A 27970-nucleotide genomic window follows, 5' to 3' on the forward strand; every position below is an offset into this window, starting at 1 on the left:
CATGTCGAGAGGGTTGGTGAAATTCCAGTTTCATGAAGTGGGTGTAGAAAACCTACTTCTGGCACTCGTGCTTTTCACTGACACCATCTGGTGTGGGAGCCTTGGCATTAATGAAAAACTTGTTCTTTATGTAAGATAGGGAAGAAAATCCTTCCAGAAGAGTCAGCCCAGAAAACACAAGACTTCCCCCTCTTTCCTCTCCTCCCTCCCTTCAGAAAAGGAATTTAGAGAACCCAACTGCAAATGCCACATGAAATGCAATTAAAAGGTGTCTATGACTAAATGTCTCATCTTGCTTAGGAAACATGCCCTGATATTTTTAATGCCGAGTCAGAAATTACTCCTCTGTTCCTGTCATCAATACCGAAAAGTGTTTCAAGGAGAGGATCAGAAGATCAGATGCTCTGCCTGCAGTTATTTAAGGAACAGCCTCCCAAGCTTAGCAGATTCTGAGGGCTGAACATCCTGGTTTGTACCCACCTCAGTAAAAGGGTGTTGAAAAACTTGCTGAACTTCAGAGAGGTGGGGTGACCTTGTCTATAAATGCTTTTATTTTCTGGTCAGCTGGTAAATAGCTGACCCTGAGTGCTAATCTGGTCAGTATAATGTGGAAGTGAAGAGTCTCAAGAGTAATACTTAGAATTAAAACCAGTTTAGTATTTATAAACTGAAAGGGTAGACTTAGTGAGAAAACTGAAGAGTTCTTTCCCAAATGAATTAAAAGATCTCATACTTAAATACTGGGGGGAAGGTCAGGGATCACAGTAAAGTGACAAGAGACAGGAGGGTTTCAGAGCAAGGAGCAGCCCATGCAGGAATGTGTTATGGAAACCTTCAGTAGTGGAAAATGGGTGCAGAAGAATGGAGCAAATCTGAACAGTGTGTCTGGAAACAACCTTTGAGGTGTGGGTGGTTCTCGTCCCCTCCTGATGTTGTTTGCTCAGGGGTGTGTTTCAGGGGGTGATGGGTTTGGGGTGTCCAGTGCCTGGAACTCCAGCATTCCAGAGGGAGGGAGATGATTTAAACCTGCTGCAGGTGATACAGCTTCTCAGCTAAAAGGTTCTGTAACCGTGGGTTGGACTCAGCATTTCATGTAGCACAACCTTTGCTGGGTGAAATTCTGGCTGAAAGATAAAGGCCTGCCTGGCACTGGAGTCAGCTTGGATGGCTTTCCAGATGGGATCCCAAAGTTGTGGTAATTTCAGGCTGAGTTTGGAGCTAGCTGGGTAGTTACAGAAGCTTTTCAGGATCTTTAAATATATTTTTTCTGTGTTTTGTTTTGTTTGGTTGGTTTGTGGGTTTTTTTCCCCATCCCGCGCATAGGAGGGCTGGCAAAGTGATCCCACTCTAAAGAAGTCATGTGAGTACTAGAGCAGTTCTCTGGTATATTAATCCATGCTTTGCAACATGGAATCATAGAATGGTTTGGGTTGGAGGAGACCTGAAAGATCATCCAGTTCCAGCTTGCAGAGCTCTGTCTGTTTTCTGGGGATGGGTCACATCTGAGTGTTAGCCCCATTGCTTGGTGGTTTTATCACACCTTTATCATGATTTTTCTGCTCTAGAGGGTAATCCTTTTCCTAACACTTCTGGTTTACCTGTCTCTAAACAATATATGTGCTCATTTGGTACTTCAATGATTGCAGTCAAATTAACAGGATTTAGCCAAGTATGGCTTTGGAAAAGAAAGAAGCAGATATATGTGAATTATGTACATATGTGTGAATTAACTGATTATTAGCTGGCTATTAACAGGGACAAGCTGGCAAGTGTACACTGCAGACTTCTTTGCCTAAGTGATAAGAGTCAGCACAAGTTTCCTCTTCCAACTCCATATGTGGAACCCTCTTGAATTTGTTTTGCATTACGAGCAAATAAAATCACCCACTTCTCCAAATGCTTTTGATATAACAAGGGATGAAGCTCAACTGGGCAGCTCAGTAAAGCTGGCTCTAAATGTCAATAATTAACCAAGGGTGTGTCCCTTGTTGTCTTTGCCAGGCCTTCCCTCAAACATTTCGGACACACAAGCAGCTGTTCTTGTTATTTTTATCTGCTATGAAGAGACCACCTTCCTGGATTGAAATGAGGGGCTTGTTTTATAAACTTTGTTACTCTGACACAAGTACAGGGCCAAAGAACATCTGTTGGTCCAACCACATAAGGCCAGGACACTTTGCTCCGATATTTAATTTCTTCTGACAATGTTAGATGTGAACTTGGTTTTCAAAGGTTACCATATCAAAGGTTCTTCATATCATCTTTCTGAGGTTATCATGCATTCATGCAGGCTCTCATGTTTGGGTTGTGTTCTTACAGGTGTAACATATTATAAAAAACAGGCATAGCAGATAAAAAGAATAAATACAGTATAAAATAAACACAGTAGCTTGTATTAGTGTAGATGTTGACTTAGCTTTATTTGGAAGAGATTGCAGTTATCTTACCCCAGTAAATTTGAAATACAGTGTTGATATTGAACTAATGATTCTTTTTTAATCTTTTGTATGTGTGTTCTGGTAGATTATGAACTGCTTTTATGTGCCTTTTTATAGCCCATCCTCCTGTTTCCAGCCCGTGTGTTCCAGGGCCGTGAGGTGTAACCTGGCTTGGTAAATCAGCTTAGCTGTGCTCTAACTTGCAAACATGGACTGAGCATAGATTTCAAATTTAATAATACTAAATGACATCAAGTCCCAGCAAGCTTCTGACTGTCACTCCTTGCAAATGGCTTTATTGGGCTTGTAATTGATTCTTGATGATCCCCGTGGGTCCCTTCCAACTCAGCATGTCCTGTGATTCTGAGGTATTTAGTGCACACTGTGGGGTGTTATTTGAATTTTCTGAGTGTCAGCAGCATGAAGGTGGTTCTTGGAGGGTCCAGAAGCATGAAAAGGACATTGTGGAGCCTGGCAATAATGTGTTCTGCATGTTTTAGGAGTAGTGTCATGATTTTACTCTTTTTGTCACGAGAAAAGCTGCAGATGGGAAGTGGAGAGTTGTTTGTTACTAACAGAGAAGGGGTTTATCTTTGGCGTGGAAGTAAATGTAGCTGTGCTAGAATCTCACAATGGATGTGTGCAGATAATCCAGTATTAACACTTGCATATGAAATTTATTTGGAACCCACTCTGTCTTTGAAATTGGGATGGTGTTTGAAAAATGTACTACACTGCACTGGGTAACCGAGGGTTGCTCTGCTCTGCTGGAGGTGGGTTTATGTGGTGGGAAATGCTCAGAAGATGGGGATGACCTCACAACTCTTGTGCATTTGTTTTAAAGCTGTGAGAGAACTGCTCTGGGCTGTAAAGGAGCTGTAAGCTCAAGTGTAAGTTGTTAGGAATAAATGCCTCCATGCATTACTGTAACAGTCTGATTCTGAGTGCTCAGTTCCTGTCTTCCCAATTCAGCTGGAGCTCAGCATGGGGCAGGGCTGAGCTCTGCTGATGCTTCAGGAGTGTTTAAACTCCACACAGGTGGTTAATGAAGTCAGTGGGACTGCTGGTAGCATTTAAGGCCTCTGCTGAATTAGGAGGTGTGTTTTCTGGGGATAACCAGGCAGTGCTGGTGCTGTCCCTGTCCTAGGATGTGTATTTTCTGGGGATAACCAGGCAGTGCTGGTGCTGTCCCTGTCCCTCTGCACCATCGAATCCTCCCCATGCAGAGCATTCAGCACACGGGAAGCATCCTGGTGCACTCCAGGACTGAAGGGGAAAAAAACCCCAATAAAACAATGGTAAAGAGCTTCAAATCTCTCCATTCTGTTCTAAATGACCCTCTCCAGCCTCTGGCTATGGAGGGGAGCCAGGACCAGCTGTCAGGAGGAGAAGGTGGAAGCTGGGGGGAAGTGTTTTAAAATAATTGTGTGGGGAGCATCCAGGAAAAGCTCTCACAGACTTTTCTTGGCCATACTTGTCATTTCAGTACATCACAGAATTAAATAAACTAAAATAAAATATATCTACAATCTAGGGACAGGAAGCTGGAGAATTAAGTCACCTTCCAATGTACAGCTTAAGGACTGGGGGTGGTGTAAAAAGAGGTAAAGGCATACTGTTACATAGAGGGGATGGTAATCTGTGTCAAACCTCACAATATTTAGTATTTGAATTCCCACCTCATGGTTTAGAATTCCAGCTTTATTTAGAGATGATATTTTTAAGCTGTTTTTTGGATACATTTTGCTATGGCACATACTGGCTTTTTATACTCCGTGGGGAGAAATGTTTGGCTTGCAGTGAAGTGAGAGACTGAGCCATATTTTTATTTGGGAAGGAAAATATTTTGCTGAAGTCTTTGCCAAAAACCTGTCCCTTTAAGGGCAGGAGTGTGAGGGAAGGGGCTCAGTTTAATCGATTTGTGGAGAAGCTGCTGATTCCCTCCCTGCAAAGCTCAGGTTTAACAAATAGTGCTCTTAAATTGGGGCACAATGGATCTGTTCTGCACAAGTGTTGGAGTTAGGGCAGTTTTTAAAAACCAGTAAATCTCTACCAGCAGCACAAGTATTTCAGCTGTAAGTGCTGCTGTTGCAAGTAAGTTCTTAATGTGACAGCATTGAATTTCCTTTTTTCATCTGCTGGGATAGATTTTTATTAAATACTCAGCTGCTGTTCTTTATCAGATGCAGATGTTCAGTCCGTAGCCTCTTTTCCTCCTCTCTCTTTCCTCAGCAGCCTTTTCCCCCACCCCTGGGATGTAAAGCCCACGTTAAAACCGAGCAGGCTTTGGAGCAGACCTGGGGTGCCCTCATGTTCAGGTGATCTCCAAGCAGTTTATGAACTGAGCATTATCCAGGTGACATCAATCCATGTTCCTCAGAGCTCCCAGATGCAATGCAGTGACGAGCTCCCTGTGTTATGTCACAGTGTGACCCATTTCTGATGTTCTCTGAGCTCAACAGCAACTCCTGGGGCACCACTGGGAAGTTACTGAAATAAGATCATTTTCAGCTTGTGCAAAGCTCTTAAATAAATGCTTCTCTTCAGATGAGAATAATTACACTGATATAACTTTGATTCGAGTGAAACCGGGGCAATTTAAATTGATTTGATTGTTGTTAATAGTGAACTTTGGGCACTAATGTTGTAATTACACTTTGAAGGGGAGGTGTGTGTACATCTCTACCTATCACTTTGTCACAGGGCTCTGTCTAAATGAAGTGTGACTGATCTCATTTGCCCAGGATCAGGCTCAATGTCCTTTGCTGCACCAAACAGCTCACCTGTGTTTGTACCTCCTGCATGAACAACGTGAAGGGTGAGCCAGGGAAGGGCTTTGGATGTGCTTAAGCTGGGGCTGGATGAACCCTAGAGCCTTGAAAGTGTGGGGGGGTTGGGAGCCCTCCAGAAGCTGATCTACTGTATAACATTTACCTATTTAAAAAAAAAAACTTAAGGGGTTGGCTTGTTTGTTTTGTGGGTTTTGTTGGTTTGGTTTGGTGGTGGGTTTTTTTGTTGGCTTTTTAAAATATTTCATTTTGCTGGGAGTGAATCAAGAAGCTGAAAAGATGGAACCCTAAAAGCAATCTTGGCAAACTTTCAGAGGCAATTGCTTTCCCCTGTTAAACCTGACTCTCCTTTCTAAGCTTGCACATGAGCTGTGTCAGCTTCTGAGCTGAGCTCAGGGAAACTGTGGCTTTGGGTGTGTTTGCAGTTGTAACCCGTCCAAAGCTAAAGAGGATGTGAACCGTGGCCCCGGGGCCTCTGCAGTGTTGTGGGATCCTTGGCTTTACCTCTGGAGCAGAGCTGTGCTTCCCTGCGTGCTGCATTCCATGATCTACCTGGCAGGAGGTTGGAGCTGGGGAGGGTCAGCCTCTTCTCTGCAGGGAATGAGGGACGAGACAAGAGGAAATGGCCTCAAGTTGCACTAGGGGAGGTTAAGTTGGATATTAGGGAAAATTTCCTCATGGAAAGTGGTTGTCAAACACTGTCACAGGCTGCCCAGAGCAGTGCTGGAGTCCCCATGAATGGAAGTGCTCAGAGAGTGTGGCTGTGGCACTGGGGGACATGGGACAGTGGTGGACTGGCAGTGCTGGGAATTGGTTGGACTCCATGATCTTGCTTTTCCAACCTTAATGATTCTACAGTTGTATCTTCCCCCCTTTACTTCAATAAAAAAGCAAACATAACCCAAAACAGTCTTTGAACATGAAATTCTGTTTAATCTTTAAACCCCTCCATAAATTGTTTTTCCTTGTAAGCAATCCCTGCTAATACCAGATTAGCAGGGCTGTGTCCCTGCTTCATTCCTTCAGCTGTTCCATAGCACACACTGCTGTTCCCAACAGATCCGAGCTTCTTGTCAGCCAAGCAAAACTAACATCAATATGGATTCTTAAAGTGATGGGAGGGAAGAGGAAATTATTTTTGTGTTATAAATTATCGATATTTTTCTGTATTCTAGTGTAATTATAGCCTAAGTTAATGTATAAACCAGGATTTTATTTTTTAAACTGAAAATTGGATGCCTTTGGAAACAATTTAAATTTTCTTAATGTAATCCAATTTTATTAGTACAGGTATAGCTTAAATGGCACTTGGAATAACAGCAGGTGCTGTAACTCCTATGTTTTTTTGTAGTGGGAAAAAAATACCCTCACTGAGAAATTGAAGATGAACAACTGGAAAAGCTTTGGGTCCAGAACATTCTTCTATCCCTTTCAGCCCTCATCCTCTAGGCTCTTAGATGATGCTTTTCCTCATCTGGATGGAATCTCATCACCATAGGAACAGAGTACCTTTGGAATATATTTTGTGAAAGGGACACTTAACAGCAATTTGGTTTCTGTTTCTGTGTGGGAGAAACCCCTCGACTTGTTTGTGTTTCACTGGGCGTGGATAAATGTCTCTGAGGGGTGGGAAAAGGAGTTGGGAAGGCAGCCCAAACCCAGAGATTAGGTCAGTTTAGAAGGCACTGGTTCTGGGGCTCCCTTTCCTTGTTCTCCAGGGACTTTGGTGTCTGTGTTTGGGTGCAGAGCTTTGGGTGAGGGCTCAGCTGCTCCGGCAGCTCCTGCCTCGAGCTGTGCCTGCACCACAGCCTGGGGATAACGTGCCTGTCATGACTGATGCCTCAAAATCTATGTTATGTAGATTTTGGTACAGCTTGCCTAGTGCCTTTGGCCTGTTTGTATCTTTGTACAAGATTTCTAAAAATGCTGGTTTTTGTTAAGAATTTCAACAAATGAGGGGTTTTAATGAGGTGAAGAGTTTTCTATCTGTGAAAATGTACTGAGAAAGAGACATAACACTTGATATAAGTAGTCAAAGCTGCTCAGAAGCCTCAAAACCATTCCAGAAAGCATGCTGCTTGTTCCTTGACCAAGGAACAAGATGAGGAAGAGAGAAGACAAGATGAAGATAAAGAGACCTTCTACTCAAATTTGGAAGGCGTGTCAGGGGTGGGGCAAAAATGGTACTGTGGGAGGGACAGTTTTGGAAGTGGGTGTAACAGATGAGGCAATGTCCAAATATTGTTAAATGACAGTATAAGGTTGTCACACCTATGTAGTTCAGGATGCACATTTTGGAAAATATTCCTGTGCATCTGGCACGCCATAATAAATTAGTGCTTTTTGCTTTCTAATACACAGAAATAGTTCTTAGAGAGTTATTTTCTGGCTTTTAGGCATCATGAGGGAGCCTTCCCTGGGATCCTTCCCTAGCTCTGCCTGCAGTAAGAAAACAGAAATTACACTGCAAAACTCCTGAACTTCTCTGAGAGGAGCAACCATGCCCACGCAAACCAAGGCGGGTGTTTGGGCGGCACCAGGGCTTTGGTTCACTCTCAGGAAAAGCAGGGGAGCCCCTCTCCCCCATTTTGGTGCTGGGGGGCTGAGGAAAGCCCGGTCTGCACAGGGAATTCAGCCCTTGCGCAGTTCTTTTAAGAACATGAGCTGTTGGAACTGTCCCTGCTAGTCCTTCATCCAGGTGCTGCTTGGAGCAGAGCTGTGGGAAGAGGTGGGGCCTCCTCAGAAACCAGACCTGAAACTGCAGCTTCGGGTCAATCCTGACTAATCTATTGGATTTCTAAGCAAGGGCTCTGATCCTGGGTGTGTTTTGCATGCCATAGTGTTCAGTTGGGATGCCCCAGGTAGGTAAGGACAGCTGTGCCCAGTGGGGTGTCTGGAATGATGTGCAGTTCCATCCCTTCTCCTGCAGCAGCACTTCCAGAAGCTCCATGTCTTTTCCTGAAGGAGGAAGTGAGAGGCATGTAGGATTATGGTTATGAAACTCATGAAAACCATATGTATGTACTTGTTTGGCACACAAAAAGGGTATGTAAGCACCCTGGTTTAACTTTATTCTTTGCCTTAGGGTTCACCTCCCCTCCCCCTCATGCTTTAAGTCTGGTGCTCATGGAAGGAACAGAATGTAACACAGAATCATGGAATGGTTTGGAACGACCTTAAAGTCCATCCAGTGCCACCCCTTGCCATGGGCAGGGACACCTTCCACTAGCCCAGGTTGCTCCAAGCCCCGTCCAACCTGGCCTTGGACACTTCCAGGGATGGGGCAGCTACAGCTTCTCTGAGCAAACTGTGCCAGGGCCTCCCCACCCTCACAGGGAAGAATTCCTTCCTAATATCCCATCTGACCCTCCTCCCTGTCCATTTAAAGCCATTCCCCTTGTTCTGTCAGCACATGGCTCTGGACTGGTTGTCTCAGAAAAGGCTTTTACTGAAAAAGCCAATTCTAAAAATCCTGCCTTTTCCCCTGGCCCTTGGAGCAATCTGTTGCAGTGTGTACTTTTCATTCTCCTTACAGCCAGAGGAACATTTAACTTGCTTCATCTCTTCTTTGAGGAATCTTCCTTTGCCAGCTGGTGCCAGCTTTCTGCTCTGCCAGGTCATTTAGCAATTCCCAGTGGATGAGGCATGAAACAATCCATCCCCTTTGCCAGACTGTTCTGAAAGGCTCGTCTTTGTGCCTTTCAGCCCTTCCACTGCTTGTCCAGATAGCTTTGTTTGGTGCATGAATATCAGTGTTCCACTGTGGCTCCAGGTCAGAGAGGGGACTTTGGGTGAAAGGAATTGCCAGACTTGTAATAAAATGTCATGAAATGACCACCCTGACCTGAAAACTCTTCCCTGGGGGGGTACAATACTCCCTGTGACCAGGCCCTTGAGCACAGGAGTTCCTGGGCAGGAACAGCAGCAATTAAGCATTTTCACGTATTAAAAGTGTTAGTTTGCTTTTACATCCCACCAAATAGTTTTCCCTATGGCAGAGGCTGGAATGCCTGTGTGGGGCTAAGGAGACGGCGCTGCTGGAGCAGCTCAGGGCTGGATTAACTTCAAACCCCTAAAAATAGGCTGTTCCTCCAGTGAATCCTGGCTTCCAGAGGGAGGGCAGAGGAAAACTCATCTGTGCTGCCTCCTCTGGAGTCCTGCAGAGAACTAGCCAACCAACAGAGCACAGTGGGACAGTGCACCTTGAACAGCAGAGTCACAAGGTTTTCAATCTGATAATACTTAAATGAAATACTACAAGAAATTCTTCTGCTTCTAAATATTTTTTTTCCTCAGCTAAGGTTGCACTCAGACCGTTATATGGTAATATTTTACTATCTGGATGATAATGAGTAACTTGAATTAATTTTTTTTTCCTCAGTCCTTCTATTCCACTTCAGCATTTGTTATAATGCCTTTTGTGTAGCTGCTCCTCGGTGGTCTCTGGTATTGATTAGGTGATGTTCCATAGCTGAGCAGGCTCTTCCAGGTCTGGTCTTACTGACATGTAGTAGGAAGGACTAGTAGTATCTCACTCAAATGGAAAAAATGGACAGTACTTTTCCATGCTTATTCTTGATTTTTTGGTATCTATGAAGAAGCAAAAATTCTAAAAATAAAAACCAATTTTAAAAATTACTACAGCAGCTCCTTTAAGCAACGTGTTGACTCTTTCTCCTTTTATTCCCAAGTGATAAAGCAAGACTAACTTGGCTTTTTCTGACAATATGACAAGTTCTCAGCAGTGATTCTGTTGATGATTGCCTGTGGAAATAAAAGCTTGAGCTCTTTTTAAGCAGTTTTATGCTTCTTGTTCTTGCCAGAAGAGTAGCAATGGTGTGTAAGTAGTTTGCACAGGTAGTCTCTTATCCTAATGTTGTTTACAGCTTCTTATTAGGTTATACCATAATCCTTGAATGTGATTAACTGGCAATTTACACTTTAGAGCTCTGGCTTTTACTTATAAAAGCTACAGAGAAATAAAGTAGAGGAACAAAGCAGGAGTTAAGTGTGCTGTCAGAAGTATAAATGTGCCACTGCAGTGGCACTGCTGGCTCAAAGGACAGTCTCACTCATCAGAGCAGAAGTGGAATTGCTGCCTAAGACAGCTTTTAGTAATATGATGAAGAGCAGAGGGGTTTAAGAGCATGTAAAGCATGTTTAGTCCTTACAGGGAGTTTAGTTAATCTTGTGGGCAGAGTTAACCTGGATATTCCCATCTCTATGTAACTCATAATGTCCTGATTTGTAAAAATGCAGTTTATAACAGTTCAGCCACTGCCCTCCTCAGCAGTGGTGAGAAAGGAAGCGCTGGCTCCACATTTAAAAATAAAACAAATGTCACTGTTAGTGGGTTGGAAAGTCCTTGTTCTGCCTGTGCTGGGTAAGAACCCAATTACTGCAGAGCAGATCCTGTTCCAGCTGCTGCCAGAGAGCAAAGGGAAGGGCCATCAGGGAGAAGGATCTGCTCATAAACGTGTTTCCAGTTAGTGGGGCTTGGAGGAGCTGCTGACCTGGGAGGAGTGCTGTTAAAACAGCCTGGTGTCTGCTGGAAGAAATAGTTGCTGCAAGTCCCTGCAAACTTGAGCTGCTTTTTCAGTGATGTTTTTATTTGGTGGATAGAGTAACTGGAAAAAATGGACACTGTTTTGCCCTGCTTATTCTTGGCTATTTGTATCTGTGAAGAAGCAAAAATGCTAAAAATAAAAATCAACTTTTAAGAATTGTTACAGCGACTCCTTTAAGCAAAGAAGTCTAAGCCTCGGTCAGATATACTGCATGTGGTACCACCTCAATTTTAGCTTAAAGCACTTGGAGTTCTCACATGTCTTGTCTTTAGCACCATTTGGTTGTCAGCACCAAGTGAGCTGAATCTCCTCTGTGCTGTCAAGAGTGATGGGAATGGAAGAGGAATTCTCTTCTCAGCATAAATGGATGGATATGTTAAGCCAACAATCTTATTTCCGTGGTGAATTTAATCCAATGAAACCCCCTTGCTGTAGTCATGGAGGTTTTCTGGTTTGTTTCTCCTAAGGGTTTGTGTTTCTGTCTCTCTTATGCACAAAGTTATAATTTTCTTACCTGAAATACTGCAGACGGAAGTGGTTCCTGCTACATTTTCCACCTGGTTGAAGCTGAAAGGCTTCATGACTTAAAACAAAGCTAAAGGATACTCAAATTTTTCAGCCCAGTTTGGTGGTTGAGATCCACTGTATCAATTTTTAATAAAAGAGTGCATGTCGTGCATTGGCAATATTGTGAAGAAGCTTAAACTCTTCTTCCCATTCTTTTGAAGAGGGTATTGAACTTGGAGCAAGTGGTCAAGTGCTGCAGGGGGCTGCAGGAATTAGGGAATGCAGGGAACTGTTCTCTTTATAGGATGTGGAGACATGGATGTTGGCCTTGAATAAAGCACAAACAATTGCAGAATTAAATATACAACATTTGAGCACATGTGGCTTTGGGACCTTTGTAAGGACTGCTCAGTGTTGTCTCCTTCAGGAGGATGTTGATCAACTTGCTGTGTTTTGTATCTTCCTCCTAAAAGCTTTCAGAACCTGAGCATTGGCTATTTAAAAACAGAGTTCCCTCCTTTGACTTTCAAAATTTAAACTTCTTGGAACTTAATTTAAAAGTAATTTTTTTTAAAAGTCATGAAGGAATTGTTCTCAGATGAAGCTGTGTTTTATGTACTGTTCTTTTGCTGACGAGCAGCACATGTTGTTCACTCCAAATCCAAATTTTATTTTCCAAATAGCTGTTCTTTAACAAATGCTGTTGCTTGTCAGTGTAAGGACATTTAGTTTCTGTAGGGGAAAGTGGCTCCCTTGGAGCTGTTCTCATCCTACTCATCCACTGACTGTTTCCCACCCTTTATCTGTCCTTGTTCATCTCTGAGAAGTGTGTCAGCAGGAGGGACGTTGGTAACTGAAACTCGGGGGCAGTGACATGTGAGAAGCAAGATAACATCAGTTCCTTGTCAGTACTGCACTGCCTGGGAGCTCCTGGCCTCTTTAACTGCCCAGGGTTTAGACAAGTTGGCAGTTGCACTGTGTCTGCAATGGAAATTTGCTCAGCTGAGGCTGAGCTCTCCCATACTGCAAATACCAGTTTTAGTCACTTGGAATGTGTGAGCTGGGGAAAGGTAAACGAGTTCTGGGGTTTACCTGGGTCCTACAGGATCCCACACACCTCTTCAGCCTTTGGATCCTCAGCTGAGTGGCTGTTCCTGGCTCTTCCCCTGTCCTTGCTGGATGGGAGATGTTCCAGGAGGCATCCCTGGGTTGTCTGTGTGGGGCATCAGTCTGCTGAAATGGGGCAACTGCAGCACTTCCAGGCTGAGCACCACGTCTGGAGGTGCTGCATCCTTGTGAGGAGGAGGGATGGGACATAGTAAGGGGTCAGAGGATGTAGGATTGAAGTCCTTCCAGCTTAGTTGGACTGGAGGAGCTTCCATTTCACCTCTGAAGTGTCTGCTGAGCTGCTGGCAAGTGTGCCCAGAGTGCCCTTCTGTGGAGCACCTCTGCAGCTCAGGGGGTGTGTCCCCTCTGTGTTTGTAGCCAAGTAATATTGAGTAATTAATCAAGACTGATGAACAAAAGCTACTAAAACAACAGTAAATTTGGGGGAAGCAGGTAGGAAGGGAAGGGAAGTGCAGAGCTATTGATGGGACTGTTAAAGAACATGTGAAACAGGAGGAAAATAGGTCTGTGTTAACCATGGTCAATAACTTGTGGGACTTCATTTAACAGCTGGTAAAACTGAAATAGTAAGTGATAACCAGTTGCTTCCTGAATCACCTGTCTGGGGGCACCCACCTGATGGCAGTGATATGGGGATAAATACTGCTTTATAGAGTTGGTATTAATTTATACTATAGTGGTAAATTATATAATTTATGTAATAATTTGTATAATTAGAAACAGTTTGTGTAATTAATATCAGTTTAATATGAAAGTCAGTTGGTAAAAATCAGATGCTTAATAACAGACTGATAAGAAACACTGTAAATATAATTCCACAGAATTATCCTTTAGGATTTGGTAAAAGATGTTTGAAGTCTGACTGTGTAAACACAGCGCAGACATGGGATTCCTGGCTTTTTCTGGAAAGCCCTTTCCCTCTAGCCTCACTTGTTTACCTGCCAGTTTGAGGTTTATGTATTGAACTCTTGAATGAATTATTGTTTTAATTATGATGAGTAAACATCTATCAAATTAAAAATAAACAAAAACCCCACACCCCACACACCTCAGAGGGCTGGTAAATTAATGCATTTGTGTCCTATTACTGCAGGATCTCTGGAGTAATTTAGCAAATATCTGTGAAATGTCTCAAACTCAGCAAAAACTGTAGATGTTGGATTGCAGCATCAAACTGCTCATTTTGTATGTCCTGTGTTATTTGCTCTGGGGTTTGATGCTCTTCAGTGTGACTGGAGAAGGTCTGAGAAGTGAATCTCTATTAAACTGTTTGTAAGTTTGAGAGCACTGAAGGAGATGGTCTCTGACAGATTTCCAGTCAAGAGTATGAAAAACAAATGTAGTGGAATTCAAGTTACTGTTAGAAAATTAGTGACAAAATAATGCAACAACAGACCTCCCAAGGTATGTTAAGAAGGACTTTAAGAATAAGACTCAGTTCAGTGCTATGAGCAGCTCTTAGTTGGCACAGTAAAAATGAAGTTAACAAATGAATCCAGAATATCTTTGTTTCTTTGTTCTTTTCAAGACGCTTCAGTGAAAGAGGCTGAAGAGAAAATTCTCTCCAGTAAGGAAGGCCATTCATTCCATGAATCCTGAATGAATTGAGAGGGGAAGGGTCAAACAAATGGACTGGGGAATTAAGCCTTTAAAACTACTCGAGATGATGCTGATCACAGAACTACATCTTAGCCTTGAGCTGTTCTGAGTCAGAATGAGCAGATGAAGTCCAACTCCCCCCATAAATGTGAACAGCATTATTCCTTTGGAATGTGGGATTGTTTCTGTGGGAACTGAGGATTCACCCACCCGTGTCTTAGAGAGGAGTGTTCCAAGCAAGGAAAGCAGCCTCACAGATTGCCAGAAAGTGAGAACAGTTGGTTAAAAAGACCCCTGTGTGCCTCTAAGAGCACAGGGATTTGGGTTTGTTCTGTCCTGGTCCTTCAGTTTGCAGTTGGTCCTTGTGCCTGGTGCTTTCCAAGATTCCTGGCCTTTCCTGGGACTGGGCTGTGCTGGTCCAGGGGTGTGTTCCCTTGGCAGGTGGGTGCTCTGGGATGGCTTTGGGTGTTTCCTTTCATTTGGTGTTGAGGTGACCAGTATTTTCCATAGGACAGTTCTGTCCTTTGTACTTTTTTATGTCAAGTAGATGAGATAATAAAGTCTGACTTGAGACCTCTGTGCTTTTTTTTAGTCTTTTAGGGAGTTTTGCAGGTGACAGCCAAATCCCTCTCTTTGTAGATTGTTGTCTATGTCACAGGTTTGGAAACCAAGCAGGTGGGTGTTCAGTGCTGTCAGCCCCTCCTAAAACTGCCAAACCACATCTACAATGTGCTTTAGAGACCCAAACTCTGCCTTTTCATAGCATGAATATTGGGCTGTTGGGGATTTTTGGAGCTGGCTTGGGATCCTTAAAGGAGTTTACCTGATGTTGTTTGCTAGAAGGATGTGGTTTGGGGGTTTTAAGTAGCAAAATACTTTAAAGTAGGCTCCTTGGGCTCTTGGCTAGCTAAATCTTAATTTAACTATGGTCTGCTTTCCCATGGGACAGATACCTGAGTGCTGACAGTGACTGTGCTGGTTGTGGTTGTATTTTTGGCTGAAAATCCCAGCTAAAAACATGCACTGGCTGTTACAGAAATTCTGGTACTTTCCTTTATGAATATCATAGCTATAAATGCAATAAAAATGAAAAGAAGAGGAGAAAAAGTGGCCTTAGCTGTGTAAGAGGTGAGGACATGGGGACGTTTGTAGGAGTTTTTTTTGTGAGAAACCTCCCTTTAGATACTCAGTGACATTGGTGTGTCAGTGCTGGGTGAAAATGAAACCCTCCTTCAGTTCAGCATCTAGCACATGGAGTTGTGAGGAGTCTCAGAGCTGATCATCTCCTACAGCTTGAATTCAGCTCAGTCACCCTTAAATAATGAGTGTCCCTTGGGAACGTGAGATGGTTTTATCTGGAGAGAAACAGGCTCCTTGTCCCATGGCTGACATCTCTCAGGTTCAGTATTGGGTAGAAATTTTTTCTTGGTCTATTCCATAACTCTTTGGTAACAGATGCTTTTCATCCATGTGCCATATTCTCCCAAAATAACTTCCTAACTGGAACAGATTTCTGTGAAATCATTCCTGGAATACATTTCTCTTGAGTTTTTCCTGGGAGGAGATGGCACATTTGGAACAGACAGATGTTAATTCAATGTATCTCATACATGATTAGTTGTTGCTGTCTTGGATGGCTCAATTTAGGAGCAGAGGTTCTGGATGGTGAATTAAATCACAAAATGGCCATTCAGTGGCACTTCTGACATGGCAGGAGAACAATTTTCATCCTTAGCTTGATGTTAAGCTCCCTCCTTGCCTCTCCAAATTGCTGTTGTTCCCAGGGCTGTGTCCTTGGCAAAGGGCTGGGGAATGTCCTGATCCTTTCTCACCACATCAGAGTCTGCTCTCTGCAGACATACACATTCAACTCTTGTGCCCTGGCCTGTTCTCTGAAGGTAAACATTTCCCTGGGTTTAAAAAGTAGATGAAAGCCTGGATTGTGGATTTTGAGGTTAGATATAATAGTATGTCTGCTGGAAATTAATTAACTGCTCATTTGAAATAATATCTCTTTATCATGTTAATTCACTGTATTGATGGGGAAATAATAATGGGATGTTTTTCCCCTCCCCTTCCTGAGCAGTGAGGAGGACAGCTTTGTTGTACGATCTTCCAAGCAAAACAGGTTTCTGATGAAATAACAGAATAACTCTTTGAAACTATGCTTTGGGCTGTGGAGGAATATTTGGCTTTTTTACTCATTCCTATTTTTAAATGGACAATAGAGACTTGGAGTAATTAAAATATATTTTGAGAAACTCTGGGAATTCAAATGAGAATTTTAAAATTTGTTATTATGCTGGGAAAGTAAAAGACACATCTCTAGAAACTCAGTCTAAAATGATGCTGCTGTTCCTGTTCAATCCAGTTTTCCCAGCACACAGGGCAGGGACTCCAGGCTTTCTGCTTGTGTGGTGATGGATATTGCTCCTCGTTAACTTTGCCATCCCATTCTCTGCTCCTGGAGAGCTCCTGCCAGCTCAGGTATCCATCTGGGATGGGCACCTGCTCCTGTTTCTCCTTCCAGTGCTGCTGCTCATGGGCTGAACAACTCCATGTCTCTGCAGGACTCTCCAGAGTTACTGAGCTTCAAGTATTGGGGAACTGTTTGGGGAAAAAATAGTTGATTCAGTTTGATTTTTCAGCAGAAAACTGCTGCATTTTTGCACATGCATTTGGGATTGTTCATCCTGTTCCTGAGGGACACTGGATTTTTGGCAGTGCTGGGTTAGTGGTTGGATTTGACCTCAGTGATTCCCTGGTTTCCTTGCAGCCAGTGCAGTGTCACACACCCGTGGGCTCAGTGGAATCAGGAGCAGTGAGTGCAGCAGATGCTGAGCAGCTCCTGGGCAGTGCCAGCTCTGCCTCCCTGGCAGCACCCCAGGCTGGGCCTGGCTGAGAGGGCAAAATTCCCATTCCCAGCTGCTGCCTTGCATGCAGTGAATCCCTAATGCTGGCAGGGAGAGCTGCCCCAGCAGGAAGAGCCCCTTCAAGCAGGGGGTGCTCCCCCAGCCCCAGGATCCCCGGGATCCCCAGGATCCCTGAGATCCCTGAGATCCCTGCCCTGCTGGGCTGTGGGCTCAGGAGTCCAGTTCACACCCGTGTTAGCTGAGAATCAGCTGGAATGCTAAATATCACAATATTCATTTATTTACCTGCTCCTCCTGACAATTCATTTAGCAACCAGCAAGTTATTCCAAATGTGGTTTATCTGCCTGTTTGTTGGATGAGGACCCATGAATTTGAAGCCAGGGCACCCCTTGGGGGAAGGCTCAGTCTTTCTGCCCTGGGAATACATCAGAAAGCTGGGGAATGAGAGCACCACAACTTGGATGTCTTTGCTCTTGCTGCACAAAGATTTGAGGTACAATTTTTAGTGTTTCATAGCAAACATTCTGTATCAGCAATGTTTAGTGAGAACCCAATCCCACTGTGGAATTGGGGTTTAAATCAGAATATTCCTCTACAATCCTACTGTGGAACTGGGGTGTAAATCAGAATATTCCTCTACAGTCCCACTGTGGAACTGGGGTGTAAATCAGAATATTCCTCTACAGTCCCCCTGTGGAACTGGGGTGTAAATCAGAATATTCCTCTACAGTCCCACTGTGGAACTGGGGTGTAAATCAGAATATTCCCTTACAGTAGGAAGTACTCATTTGTAGGTCTGCCATACAAGGCCATTTGTTGCTCATCAGTGCTCAATCTGGTCGACAGAAAATTAATCTTTTGCACACATCAGGGTGATTAATACTTGATCATAGGACAAGTTCTGCTCTTGTCATGTGAATTGTCAGGACAAAATGAGATGTCTTGGTGGGGTCAGTGGTTACCATAAGCCTGTGCCTTATGTGTAATGATCATTTTCTGTGATGGTAATTAATGAACTGCTCGAGTTATGGGGGACATTGATCCTATTGACACTGATAGATGTCTGAGCTGGATTTTTAATTGAGTAGATGTGCTGACTGTGGGAATACTGTTGCTAAATCAGACTTGAATTTTGTGCACTCAGGTTGCACTTCGAACTCTCCAGGTATTTTTAGGAAGTGAGATGATTTGCATATTAATTTCAGAATGTCTGTGTTGATCCTAACACGTGGTGTTTGTACACACAGACATTGAGCATCAAATCATAGAATCATGTTTGGAAAAGACCTTAAAGATCAAATCCAACCATCAACCCAACACCACCACCCAGTTCACCACTAAACCACATCCCAGGTGCCATATCCACACATTTTTTGAACACTTCCAGGGAAAGTGACTCCTGCACTGCCCTTGGAAGTGAATGTTTGAAAGAACGTGGGGAGGGAGAAGTGCAAAAAGTCATCCAGGCCCTGGGAATGTGGTGCCAGGAAATACCTTGGCAAAGGGAAAGAAATGCTCTTGCAGGTTGTGTCAAGCTCCTGTGGGGATCCCCTGTCAGGTGAGTGAGATGTGCAGCATATTTTGGCTATGGGTCACTCTCCTCTGTTGCCATCTAAAGATTCCCCTTTTTGCTGGTGTACTCTGCTGAGAAAACTTGTTTTGCAGTTCTCTGCTACTGGAAAAGAAATATGGAAAAAATAACAGAACCAAATTAGCTCTTTTTCTATCTCAAAAAAAAAAATTCCTTTTGGCATTTCAAATGAAAATTGTTTAAACTGTGAGCATAAATCTAAATTAATGTTTTATTTTAAGTGTTCTATGGTGTGATAAGTAACTTCTACACTTCTTTATGGCTGGGTTTAGTTATGGTATTGAGATAAACCAAACCAGAAAATTAGTCTGCTGCAGACACTGAGAGAACATTACTCATAGTTGTAGCAAAACTCTCCCAAGTACTTACCTGAAATAGCCACCAACCTTGAATTGTTCCAAATCTAGACCCCTGGAAGTGCTGAGTGAATTATGTCGACAGGAGACACAGATTACAGGTGAAAAATCATATGCAAAGATGCTGCTGCCTTGGAAATAATGACTCTGTGCACAGGCTGGTGTGGTAGGAAATAAATCAGCCTGAAGGTGCTGTATTTTATTTCTTAACCACATCAAATGATAGAGGATTATAAGACAAAATGGCCAGTGAAAGACTTTTTTAACCTTTTCCTGACAGATTTGCTTTACTTGCTCTGCTGCACAGTGACTTTATTCTGAGGTGTTCTTTGCAGTGACTGTGGGTGGGGGATTAAATCCAAGGTTTGAGCAGTCAGATATGGAACCATTTTGTTTCCAGCTCCAGGTAGAATTTTGCTGTTGGCTCTTTGGTATAATTTTGTTTCTGTTTATGAGAAGTTGCTCTCTGGGTGTATATGCACGTGCACACCATTCATGTTAGGATATAACTGATCATCTTTTTAGCTCGTGGCTTTAGGTACAGCCACCTATTGAAAATGTTGGGTGTGAGAGATCAAATTTATGATTAAATTCATATGGATCTTGTATTTCATGGATACAGAAGCATGTAGCCCTCAGAGAAGGAACGGGAGAGTATCCCTGCTACAGGTTGATGGAATTCAGTGGCTGGTAAGACCCTGCTCTGAACAGAACAATTTCCCTAAAGGTTTGGTAACAGCTTTGCTCCATGAAATGCACTTTTGAAACATAGAATAGAAAGAAACAGAATGTAAAATAAAAACAGAGGGAAGTTATCAAAGTTCACCTTGTCAATGTGACTCCCAAGTTCTAAACACACCCAGTCTAGAACTTCATGCACTTCACTGTATAATCTTCAGCTTGTTCAATGCATCTGTCACTCATTTATTCAATATATCTGGTATTTTTCCATCAACCAAACATGCCTGAAGGTTGCATCAGATGCCACGAGCAGGTAAACCTGGGAGATGAGTTGAAAAGATGAGTTTGTGTAGTTTAAGTTAAATCTGAGCTTCAAGCTGAGTGTTGTCCCAGCTTCTCACTGTCTGTGGATCAGGGATGAACTTAACCTGTTCTTATCAATAGTTTTGTCTGAAAGGGGCAACTGAGCATTTGTACCAGTCTGAGTTGTCTTGGGAGTCAACCTTGAGAAAACTGGAAGTTCCCTCCTGCTCAACTCCTCTGAGGGAGGTGGTGCATCCCCCTCCTCCCTCCCTTCTAGTTCTGCCCCTGACCAGCAGCATGACCAGAACTGAGAGGGAAAAAAAACCCACTAAACCCCTTCAGTATTGCCCAGCAGTTCCTCTGGCTTGTGTCAGTTGATGGCATTGACTTGAGATAAAAACCTAAATGGGCTGATGTGCTCCAGCCTCTGCCAGTTCAGCTCTGCCCCCCCGCACATTGTGCTGAACTGGAAAGAATGAAAAACTTCTCTGGCTGTGCATGTGAGGCCTGTGGATGGGTCATAACATCCTTAGAGCTCATAACATCCCTGGAACATGAAGGACAATCCCTTCTAATCAAAGAGATCGTGAAGGATCTCTTTTTTATGGGCAGCATAACATGGAACACTGTTCTTGCTCCCTATTTGAAAGGGAAAAATTGCTTCTGTCTTTTTACTTTGCATGGAACTAGGAAAGCTTCTTGTTTGCCTTTAGTATCTTGACTGATGTCCAGTGTCAAAAATAGCTTGCTCATGCTTTGAAAATATAAAAGTCTTACAGTGCCAGACGTGTGTGGTTGTTGGAAAGTGTATTTTTAACCATGTTAGTCTTGCTCCTGTGACCTAATGGGAAGGTTCTCTCCTGGGTTTTGCCAGTCAAAGACTTGACTTTGCTGACCTGCTTCGTGGGTGTGAAGGAAGATATCATAACTTCACATTTTTAGCAGTTAAATTATTGTAACTCAACGTTCCTCTGGGGCTGGTGAAGCAGATGGGGCCGTGGCAGTGCCATGTTCCTCCCCCTTCACCTTCCAGGCCTGTAACTCTCCAGGCCTGTAAAGTGGGACAGACCTGGAGTATTTTACATTCAAAGAGAATTTATTGAATTTTATGCCAACCAAAACGTGTTGTACATACTGCTTCTGCACTGCTGTGGAGAGAAACACTTCCTTCCTAAGGAAAGCTCCAGCAGAAAATGTTCAAGGTGGTTTTGGAGAGTGGGACTAAAGGGAACATCTGGCTTGGTGCAACATCCAAGACGTCAAGATTAACTGTGTGGGTTGACTTGTCTTTATTTTCTGTCATCTAAGCAGGTATCCTTGATGGATTTTATGCTAAAACTTACTTTTAATAAAAATTTAAAACCCCAGTCCCGGACTCTTCCTGTGCACAGGAAGGGCAGGAAAAATTCACGGAACTTTTTCATACTTGACATCTTCCTCTTGCTTAATTGATGCCTTGGCTAAAGGGGTGTGATGAAAACAGGGTTATTTTCTTGGTGCTGCCCTGTCATGTGTCTTCTGGCTCTGGACAATGTCCTGCAGCTCCTTTCCCCAAGAAACTCGGCTGCAAAAGGGACAGAAACTCTCCTTGCTGTAGGAGGGAGTGGGAAGTTGGTGAATTTGGAGTTGGTGAGTTTTTGATCATATAACTGCCTAATGAGCTCCATTATTGTCCCCACTGACTGGTCTGAGTATTCCTGTGAGTGAAGGAGGTTTTATGCTGCGCAGAAGATGGTACAGTCAGCACTGAAATGTCAGATCAGTGCTCCTCATTTAATGCCATGTGGGCTGTGATGATCTTTGAGGTCATCCAATCCAAATCATTCTGTGATTGTGAGATTATTAACAAATATACTGAATATATATTACTACAAGCTGCCCGACTTAATTCTTATTTATCTTTTTTAGTTGTCCCTTATCTACATTATTTAAAATCAAATTATTTTTGTTGCATAAGTAAAATCACTAAGCATTAACTCTCATGGAAGGAAATGTTTTATGTAATTGAGTTACCATAGTTGTAAAGTACTGGTTAGTGTTTTAGGATTAATTTGATAGACCAACTGCAATAACTTACTTTCAGCAGTGTTATGCATCCCTTTGGGTACCTTCTGCCCTCAGTTTTTGTTCCATGTCCATTACTAACTGGAAAAGTGCAAGTGTTCCCTGCTGAGCAGCTGAAGTGCCACTTGCCTTTAGCCCAGACACCAGCTCTGGGCATTGTGCTATTGGAGCAGGGATTTCCAACACAAATACACTTTGTTTTCAAATATCTGAAGGTTTAGAAGTCTAGTTCATTCTGAAAATACCACTGCAATGGCAGTTTGTGTGAAACCAGTCATAAATGCCCACAAATAAGGGTGTAGAACTTACACAATGCAACTGGAAGGTTTGGCTCTTGTGTTTTGTGACTCACCTTGGGAAAAGTTGATATCTGTCATAAATCCTGCTGCAAGAAGTTTTCTCTGGGTTGGAATTACCTTGGTCTTAGCTAGGAGGGAAATTTCCTTTGCTGGTGGGAGAAAAATGTGTAGGATGTGATTCAGTGGGGTGGTGAAGCATCTGCCTGTGACCTCAGTCCTGTAGGACATAGAGCTGGAAGGGCCTTGGCTGGCCCAGGGCTGGATCTCAGCACCCTGTGGTGGCCCAGAGGGCAAGACACCCTTCAAACAAAGCCTGCAAGGGCAGATAACACTGTTCTTTGCTGCTTTGAGTATCAAATTGATGATTAAGATGTAATTACTGTGAGCAGTGAGTTTTGGTTGTGTTTTCTTCTCTGCAAGTTTGCAAAATCATGCCTTGATTTTGTCACTTAAGTGGATGTTTGTTATGGAATAGAGAAATACTTGTGTATTTGACATACCCATGGCAAGGAAGGCAGAACTAGGTGATCTTTAAGTCCCTTCCAACCCAAACCATTCTGTGATTCTATGAACTGATGAAGCTCTGGCAGTGCTGTCACATAAATTATGGCTTGAACTTTTCTGTACCACTTTTCATCCCACAGACCTAAACAAGGTCCCATTAAGCCATGTAAGTGTGGGGGAAGGCAGTTTCTGATGTTCAGAACCCCTTTTTTTGTTTTTTAGGGGAAGCAATTTGTAACAAACTTCAGTTCAACTTCACAACAGTAAAACTGAATATCTGTGAGCTGAGCTGGGCTGGCCTTTGGTAAGAACCTTCTCTGATTGAAGCGAAGCCTGAAAATATTTGTACAAATACTCAACAGAAAATCCTCTGTGGTTCTGGGTGATCCTGACTGCATTTAAAGTGCCTGTATTTAGCAGCAGTGTTGGCTGTCTGTGGCTCCAGTAGGAAATGTGGTCTGTAGCAGTGGTACCTGGCATCACTCTTAAATATCCCGAGGGAATGGCTTCTCCCTGTCCTGTTGTTCAGATCACAGCAGTCATCAGGCACCTGAACATGCATTTTCACCTCAGCCACCAGTGACTGCACAGAAAATGGGCAGTCTGCTACCTGCTGCTATATACCAGCTAAAAACCTCTGGGTCCTGCACTCACCAGTCCTGCAGCAGAAACGGGAGTGGGTTTAGTGGTTCCCTTTCTCCATCAGCATCCCGTGCTAATGTCACTGTGGGGAGGGGAGCACACTGGAACACGTTTTATGGGATTAAAACTGAGGCAGAAACTGAGCACCTGCAGATTGCTTGTCTGCACAGCTCCCCAAGCTCCTCGTGCTGCAGGGGAGGCCCCAAGGTCGGGACACGTGGCTGGGGACGGAGGGGCTGCCTTGGCTCAGCACCTGCCTGGCAACGTGTTTGACAGCTTTGCATTATTGATAAGCAAAGATTATCCCCGTGCCAGCATCCACTCATCCATGGATCCAGCGTGTCCTGGCAGCCTGGATGAGGAGAGAGGAGGAGACAGTTAAGGGCTGATGTGCTTTTGGGGGAAACACGATGGCAGGAGCACAAAGAAGAAGGGAACTTCTCCAGTGTCCTTAATTTCTCTTTCAGCAGGGGAATGTTCCACAGCTCCCTCCTACCCAGGGCCAGGGCTGGCTGCTTTAGGGAGCTCATGGGAATGTTCTTGTCAGCTTTGTGTTTTAGTGGGTTTGATTGACTTAATTGCATTTCTTAATGTGGAAAAGCAAAGCCCCCGGTGGTAATCAAGCAGTGTTTGCTGTTTGTGGCAGCTGAAGGTCACAGCACAAGGTGTTCTTCAAGGTCCTCATGTTTTGGGCACTGTTAAGTTCCAGGGCTGGGGGTTCCCTTTCCTGGGAGAAGCCTTTTTTGGTTCAAGATCTCTTGCTTTGCAGCTCTGTTGAAGCTTCTGAGCTGTGTTTGAGCTGTGTTTTGGTGGGTTTGTTTTGAAGAGTGGTGTATTTCAGGGTTAGCAGCTCAGCCAGTCCACCTTCCAGTGAGATGGATTCACCTTCACAGAATCTCAAGTGTTATAAAACTGACTGTAGGTCAGTCAGAAACAATGAGGTGCATCCTGCTGACCAGCATTTCATTGCCTTTAATACTCCATTTGGGGCTTTAGAAACAAGGTTCCAAAAACTTGGTGTCATCTTTGGAGAGAGACTGCTTTGTCTGCCCACGCCCCTGGATGCAGAAGAGCACCAGTGGTCTTTTTTTTGCCTTTTTTTTTCTTTCCCATCCTTAATCTATGCAGTGATGAGTCTTGCAAGTTTTTTAAGCCACAGAGGGAAAACACAGACTGAGATAAAGGAGGAAATGAGCCCCTAGAAAAGAAACTGAGGGATGATCTGACACTGAGGAGAGAGGCTCAGTTTTCCAAGGAGATCTGCTGCAAACAGGAGATGTTTTCTTTATACTGTGGAAATAGAACTGTTAAGTTTAGGCTGAAGCAGAAGAACTTAATTTAAACAACTCTTGGGGTGTTTGAGCCCTGGAGCAGCATCACTCCCTTCTCAGAGACCTGTTTCAGTAGCACAGGGAGTTTTTAACCTGTTCAAATCAAACATCACATTGGCACTCTTGATTTTGAAAGTGTGTGTGTATCATCTATATCCTGCCTTTTACTCTAATCTTGAACTGAATTGTCTATAAGTCATGGAATATTCTTAACATATTCAAATAAAATACCAAATTAGCACCTCTGATTTTGAAAGTGTATGTGTAAATATATATATATACACACTACTTTTCATTCTAGTCCTGAACTAAGTTGTCTGATCTTTAGTTCATAGAACATCCATATAATATTCTTAATACAGGTGCTAAATTTGACTTCTCCAGCATGCAATCTGTTCAAAGTGCTTTTTTTCCTCAGTCTGATCTACTCTTGTGGTATCTCTTGCATTATTTACCCACTGAGCAGGCAGGAAGTGTTAAATGTATGTATTTCAGGTACTCCCTGGTGCAGCAGCAGTTTTGTGAGCGACACAGCTCAATTTTTCTGATGTCAGAACTGTTTGACATCAGTAGGTAATAAAAGCTGAGGCTTTGATATGAATTTGATATCAATGCTCCTGAAAAACACAATAAACTCTGCCTTTTGCACCCCGATGGCCAAACAATTATTGCTCCATTGTAACAATAGAATTTGAGGCTCTTTCCAAATGCCAGAGGCTGTGGAATATCCCAGTACTGGGAAAATTTGCCATGTAAGTGATGCATGGAACTGTTAGACCAAAGTATACAAAAGCTCTCTTGTTACTGCCAACGTGTGAGTTTATATATCCCAGCATGATTGTTAAAAATATATCTATTAAAAATTTACAGTGTGTTGTTTTCCCGCTTTTTAATCTACTTTGCACACTGGGAATTCTTCAAGGGTGCACTACAGGAAAATTTATCTTTCAGTTCAAGTTGCCTGAAGATTTGCTACATGAAAATTTGTTCTACATGGGGTAATCTTCTTTACATACCTAATTTTCTACAAGTTAATTATCTTAAAGCAATTACCTTCTGAATATAGACTATATTTTGACTCATACCTGCTTTGTGCAGTTATGAAGAACTATCTATGCATCACCAGATTCTTCAGTATTTAAGTCCTGTGTGAAAAAATCCAATAAACACAGTATGTTTGACAGACTTGAGGGTTGATTTTCCCTGTGGAAATGCAGGGACCAATAAGCTCTATTGGACATTGGCACAAAATATAGATTTTATTTGTGTACCTCTCAGGTGATGTCTCAGATGGCTCTTGGGAGGTTGCAAATAAAAAGAATATTTTTAAGGAGTTACTGAGGGTGAGAGATGGAACAAATTCCTCTTGATTTTAGAAGCAATAGGGAACGAGGGGGAAAGCAAAGGACTGCTTTAGCAAATAAAAAATGCAAGGACAGCTTGTGACTGATCACAAACCTCACTGCTGAAAATTCTTTTGGATTCTCTGAAATATTTTGAACAGTTTTATTAAATCCTGTTCCTGACATGGGATGTCGTTTGTTGCCCATAAAGCCAAGCTGTGGTTCCAGGATACAAACCCAGTGTAAGCAGTGGCTCTGCTCACTCTGGGCCTCGGGTGGAGTCCAGCAAAGCTCGTTCTAAGCGTGGCAGAACTAATCCCATGGGAATTTTGAGCTTTTTCTGGAACTCTGGGAGTCCTGAACTGCTTCAGCAGATGTGTTATGAAGTTTTTTTGCCTCTTCAGTGGCAGCATCTTGCCATGAACGTGTTCACTGGTCACTGCAGGACCCTCTGGGCTCTCTCTCACTTCAGAATTCACTGTTTTGCTAATGATACCTTTATTAAGAACTTTCCTGTTGGCTGCACTTAATACCTATGTTGTACAGATATAAATATAACCTTATAAAGGTGTATTTGGGCAATTGAAAGTTGTTCTTCCTTCCTGCAAGTACCACTGGAGTATAAGTATTCAGGTTTGTGAAATTGTCTTGGCTTCTTAATTTCAGTTGCATTTGACCAACTTTGCCCAAGTGTCCTGTGGGTTCTGTGGGCTCAGGGCTAAGTAAAATGCCATGAAGTTCTGGGGAATTGATTAATACTTTAATTATGAGTAATATTTAAATGACTATTTTCCTTAACTTGTTATCACTGTAGTGTGGTGGGTCATAGATGGTGTTTGTGCATATTCACTTGATATCAAGATTATTTCATCCCTTAGTTCCATATAAAATCATTCTAAAATAAGTGTATTTAAATAATTAGAGCTAGTAGAATCAACAAGGATTTAGAGACCTTCTCATTATTTTCCTGCTCCCGCTGCTCACCAGCCTTTATCTGTCAGTTTGCTGCCTCTGGCACTTGCTCAGGGAACGAGCTGTGGAACACAGAAAACTCCTCGTCCCACAGAGGCAAAAGTAGCACAGCAAGAATGGAAAAGCTTTCTGTAAACTCCCGGTGAAAAAGGAAAACTAATGCCTGTACTCAAGAAAAAGCACCGGTGTGAGGGGGGTTTGCAGCTGATGATCTCTCATTCCAAGTGCTGGATGGAGCAGAACCCCTGTGCTCCTAATTCCTGGGAATCCTGCTGGGATGGTGGGAACAGCAAACTCCCTGGGTTCTCTGGAGCCTGATGCTGCTCCATGCAGGGCAGAGGGCAGGGAGGAGCGTTGTGCTGTGTGCCAGAGGTGCTGATCCCTGTGGGATCTGGGGGAGTTTCCCGTGTGGGATCAGCCCCAGGGACTCCCCTGAGCCAGCCCCGGGGCCGTGTCCTGGGATCCTCCCCCGGGATGGGGCTGGCAGTGCTGCAGGAGCACTGAGAGCCATCCCAGAGGAACTTCAGTGCTGTTTGGGGAGGCCTTTTCTGAACCCTTCCAATGAACATTGGAGTCGGGGGCAGACTTGGAACAAACCCAGGCCCTGACCTTCCTTGGGCTTGAAGTGCTTGGGTTTGGTTTGAGTGCTTGGGTTTGGTGCTTTTGGCTCATGCAAGAACGACAGTTCTTGAGTCCTGACTTCTTTCAGTGCAGCTTCTGATAAAGAATATTGCAAGATTAAGAAACTTTTCTGAGACTATCACAAAGAAGTTTGTGATCTGAGATGTCCTCTCTAAAAGGAGCTTCCTTGAGGAAGCTGCTGGTAATATATTCAAATACATGCTGGGTTCTTTTTCAAGTGGTGATTTTAGCTCTAAGTGCCCAGAAGAATAGGTTTCCTTTCCTCCTGAAGGAACAGGCTTTCATCAGCTGTATTCTGGCAGAAGTGGTGGTCCTGTTACACAAAAATCCCTGAATTTTT

The 27970-nt window shown here is 43.3% G+C and overlaps 1 protein-coding gene across 6 annotated transcripts in view; it reads left to right on the forward strand.

Moving 5' to 3' along the window:
* The window catches only part of IQSEC1 (IQ motif and Sec7 domain 1), a 332802-nt gene that overhangs the window by 20852 nt on the left and 283980 nt on the right, over window positions 1-27970 (forward strand). The gene's annotated exons all lie outside the window — the stretch shown is intronic.

The sequence above is a fragment of the Corapipo altera genome, unplaced genomic scaffold, assembly GCF_003945725.1.
Source record: "Corapipo altera isolate COAL_440 unplaced genomic scaffold, ASM394572v1 101, whole genome shotgun sequence".
Classification (NCBI taxonomy): Eukaryota; Metazoa; Chordata; class Aves; order Passeriformes; family Pipridae; genus Corapipo; species Corapipo altera.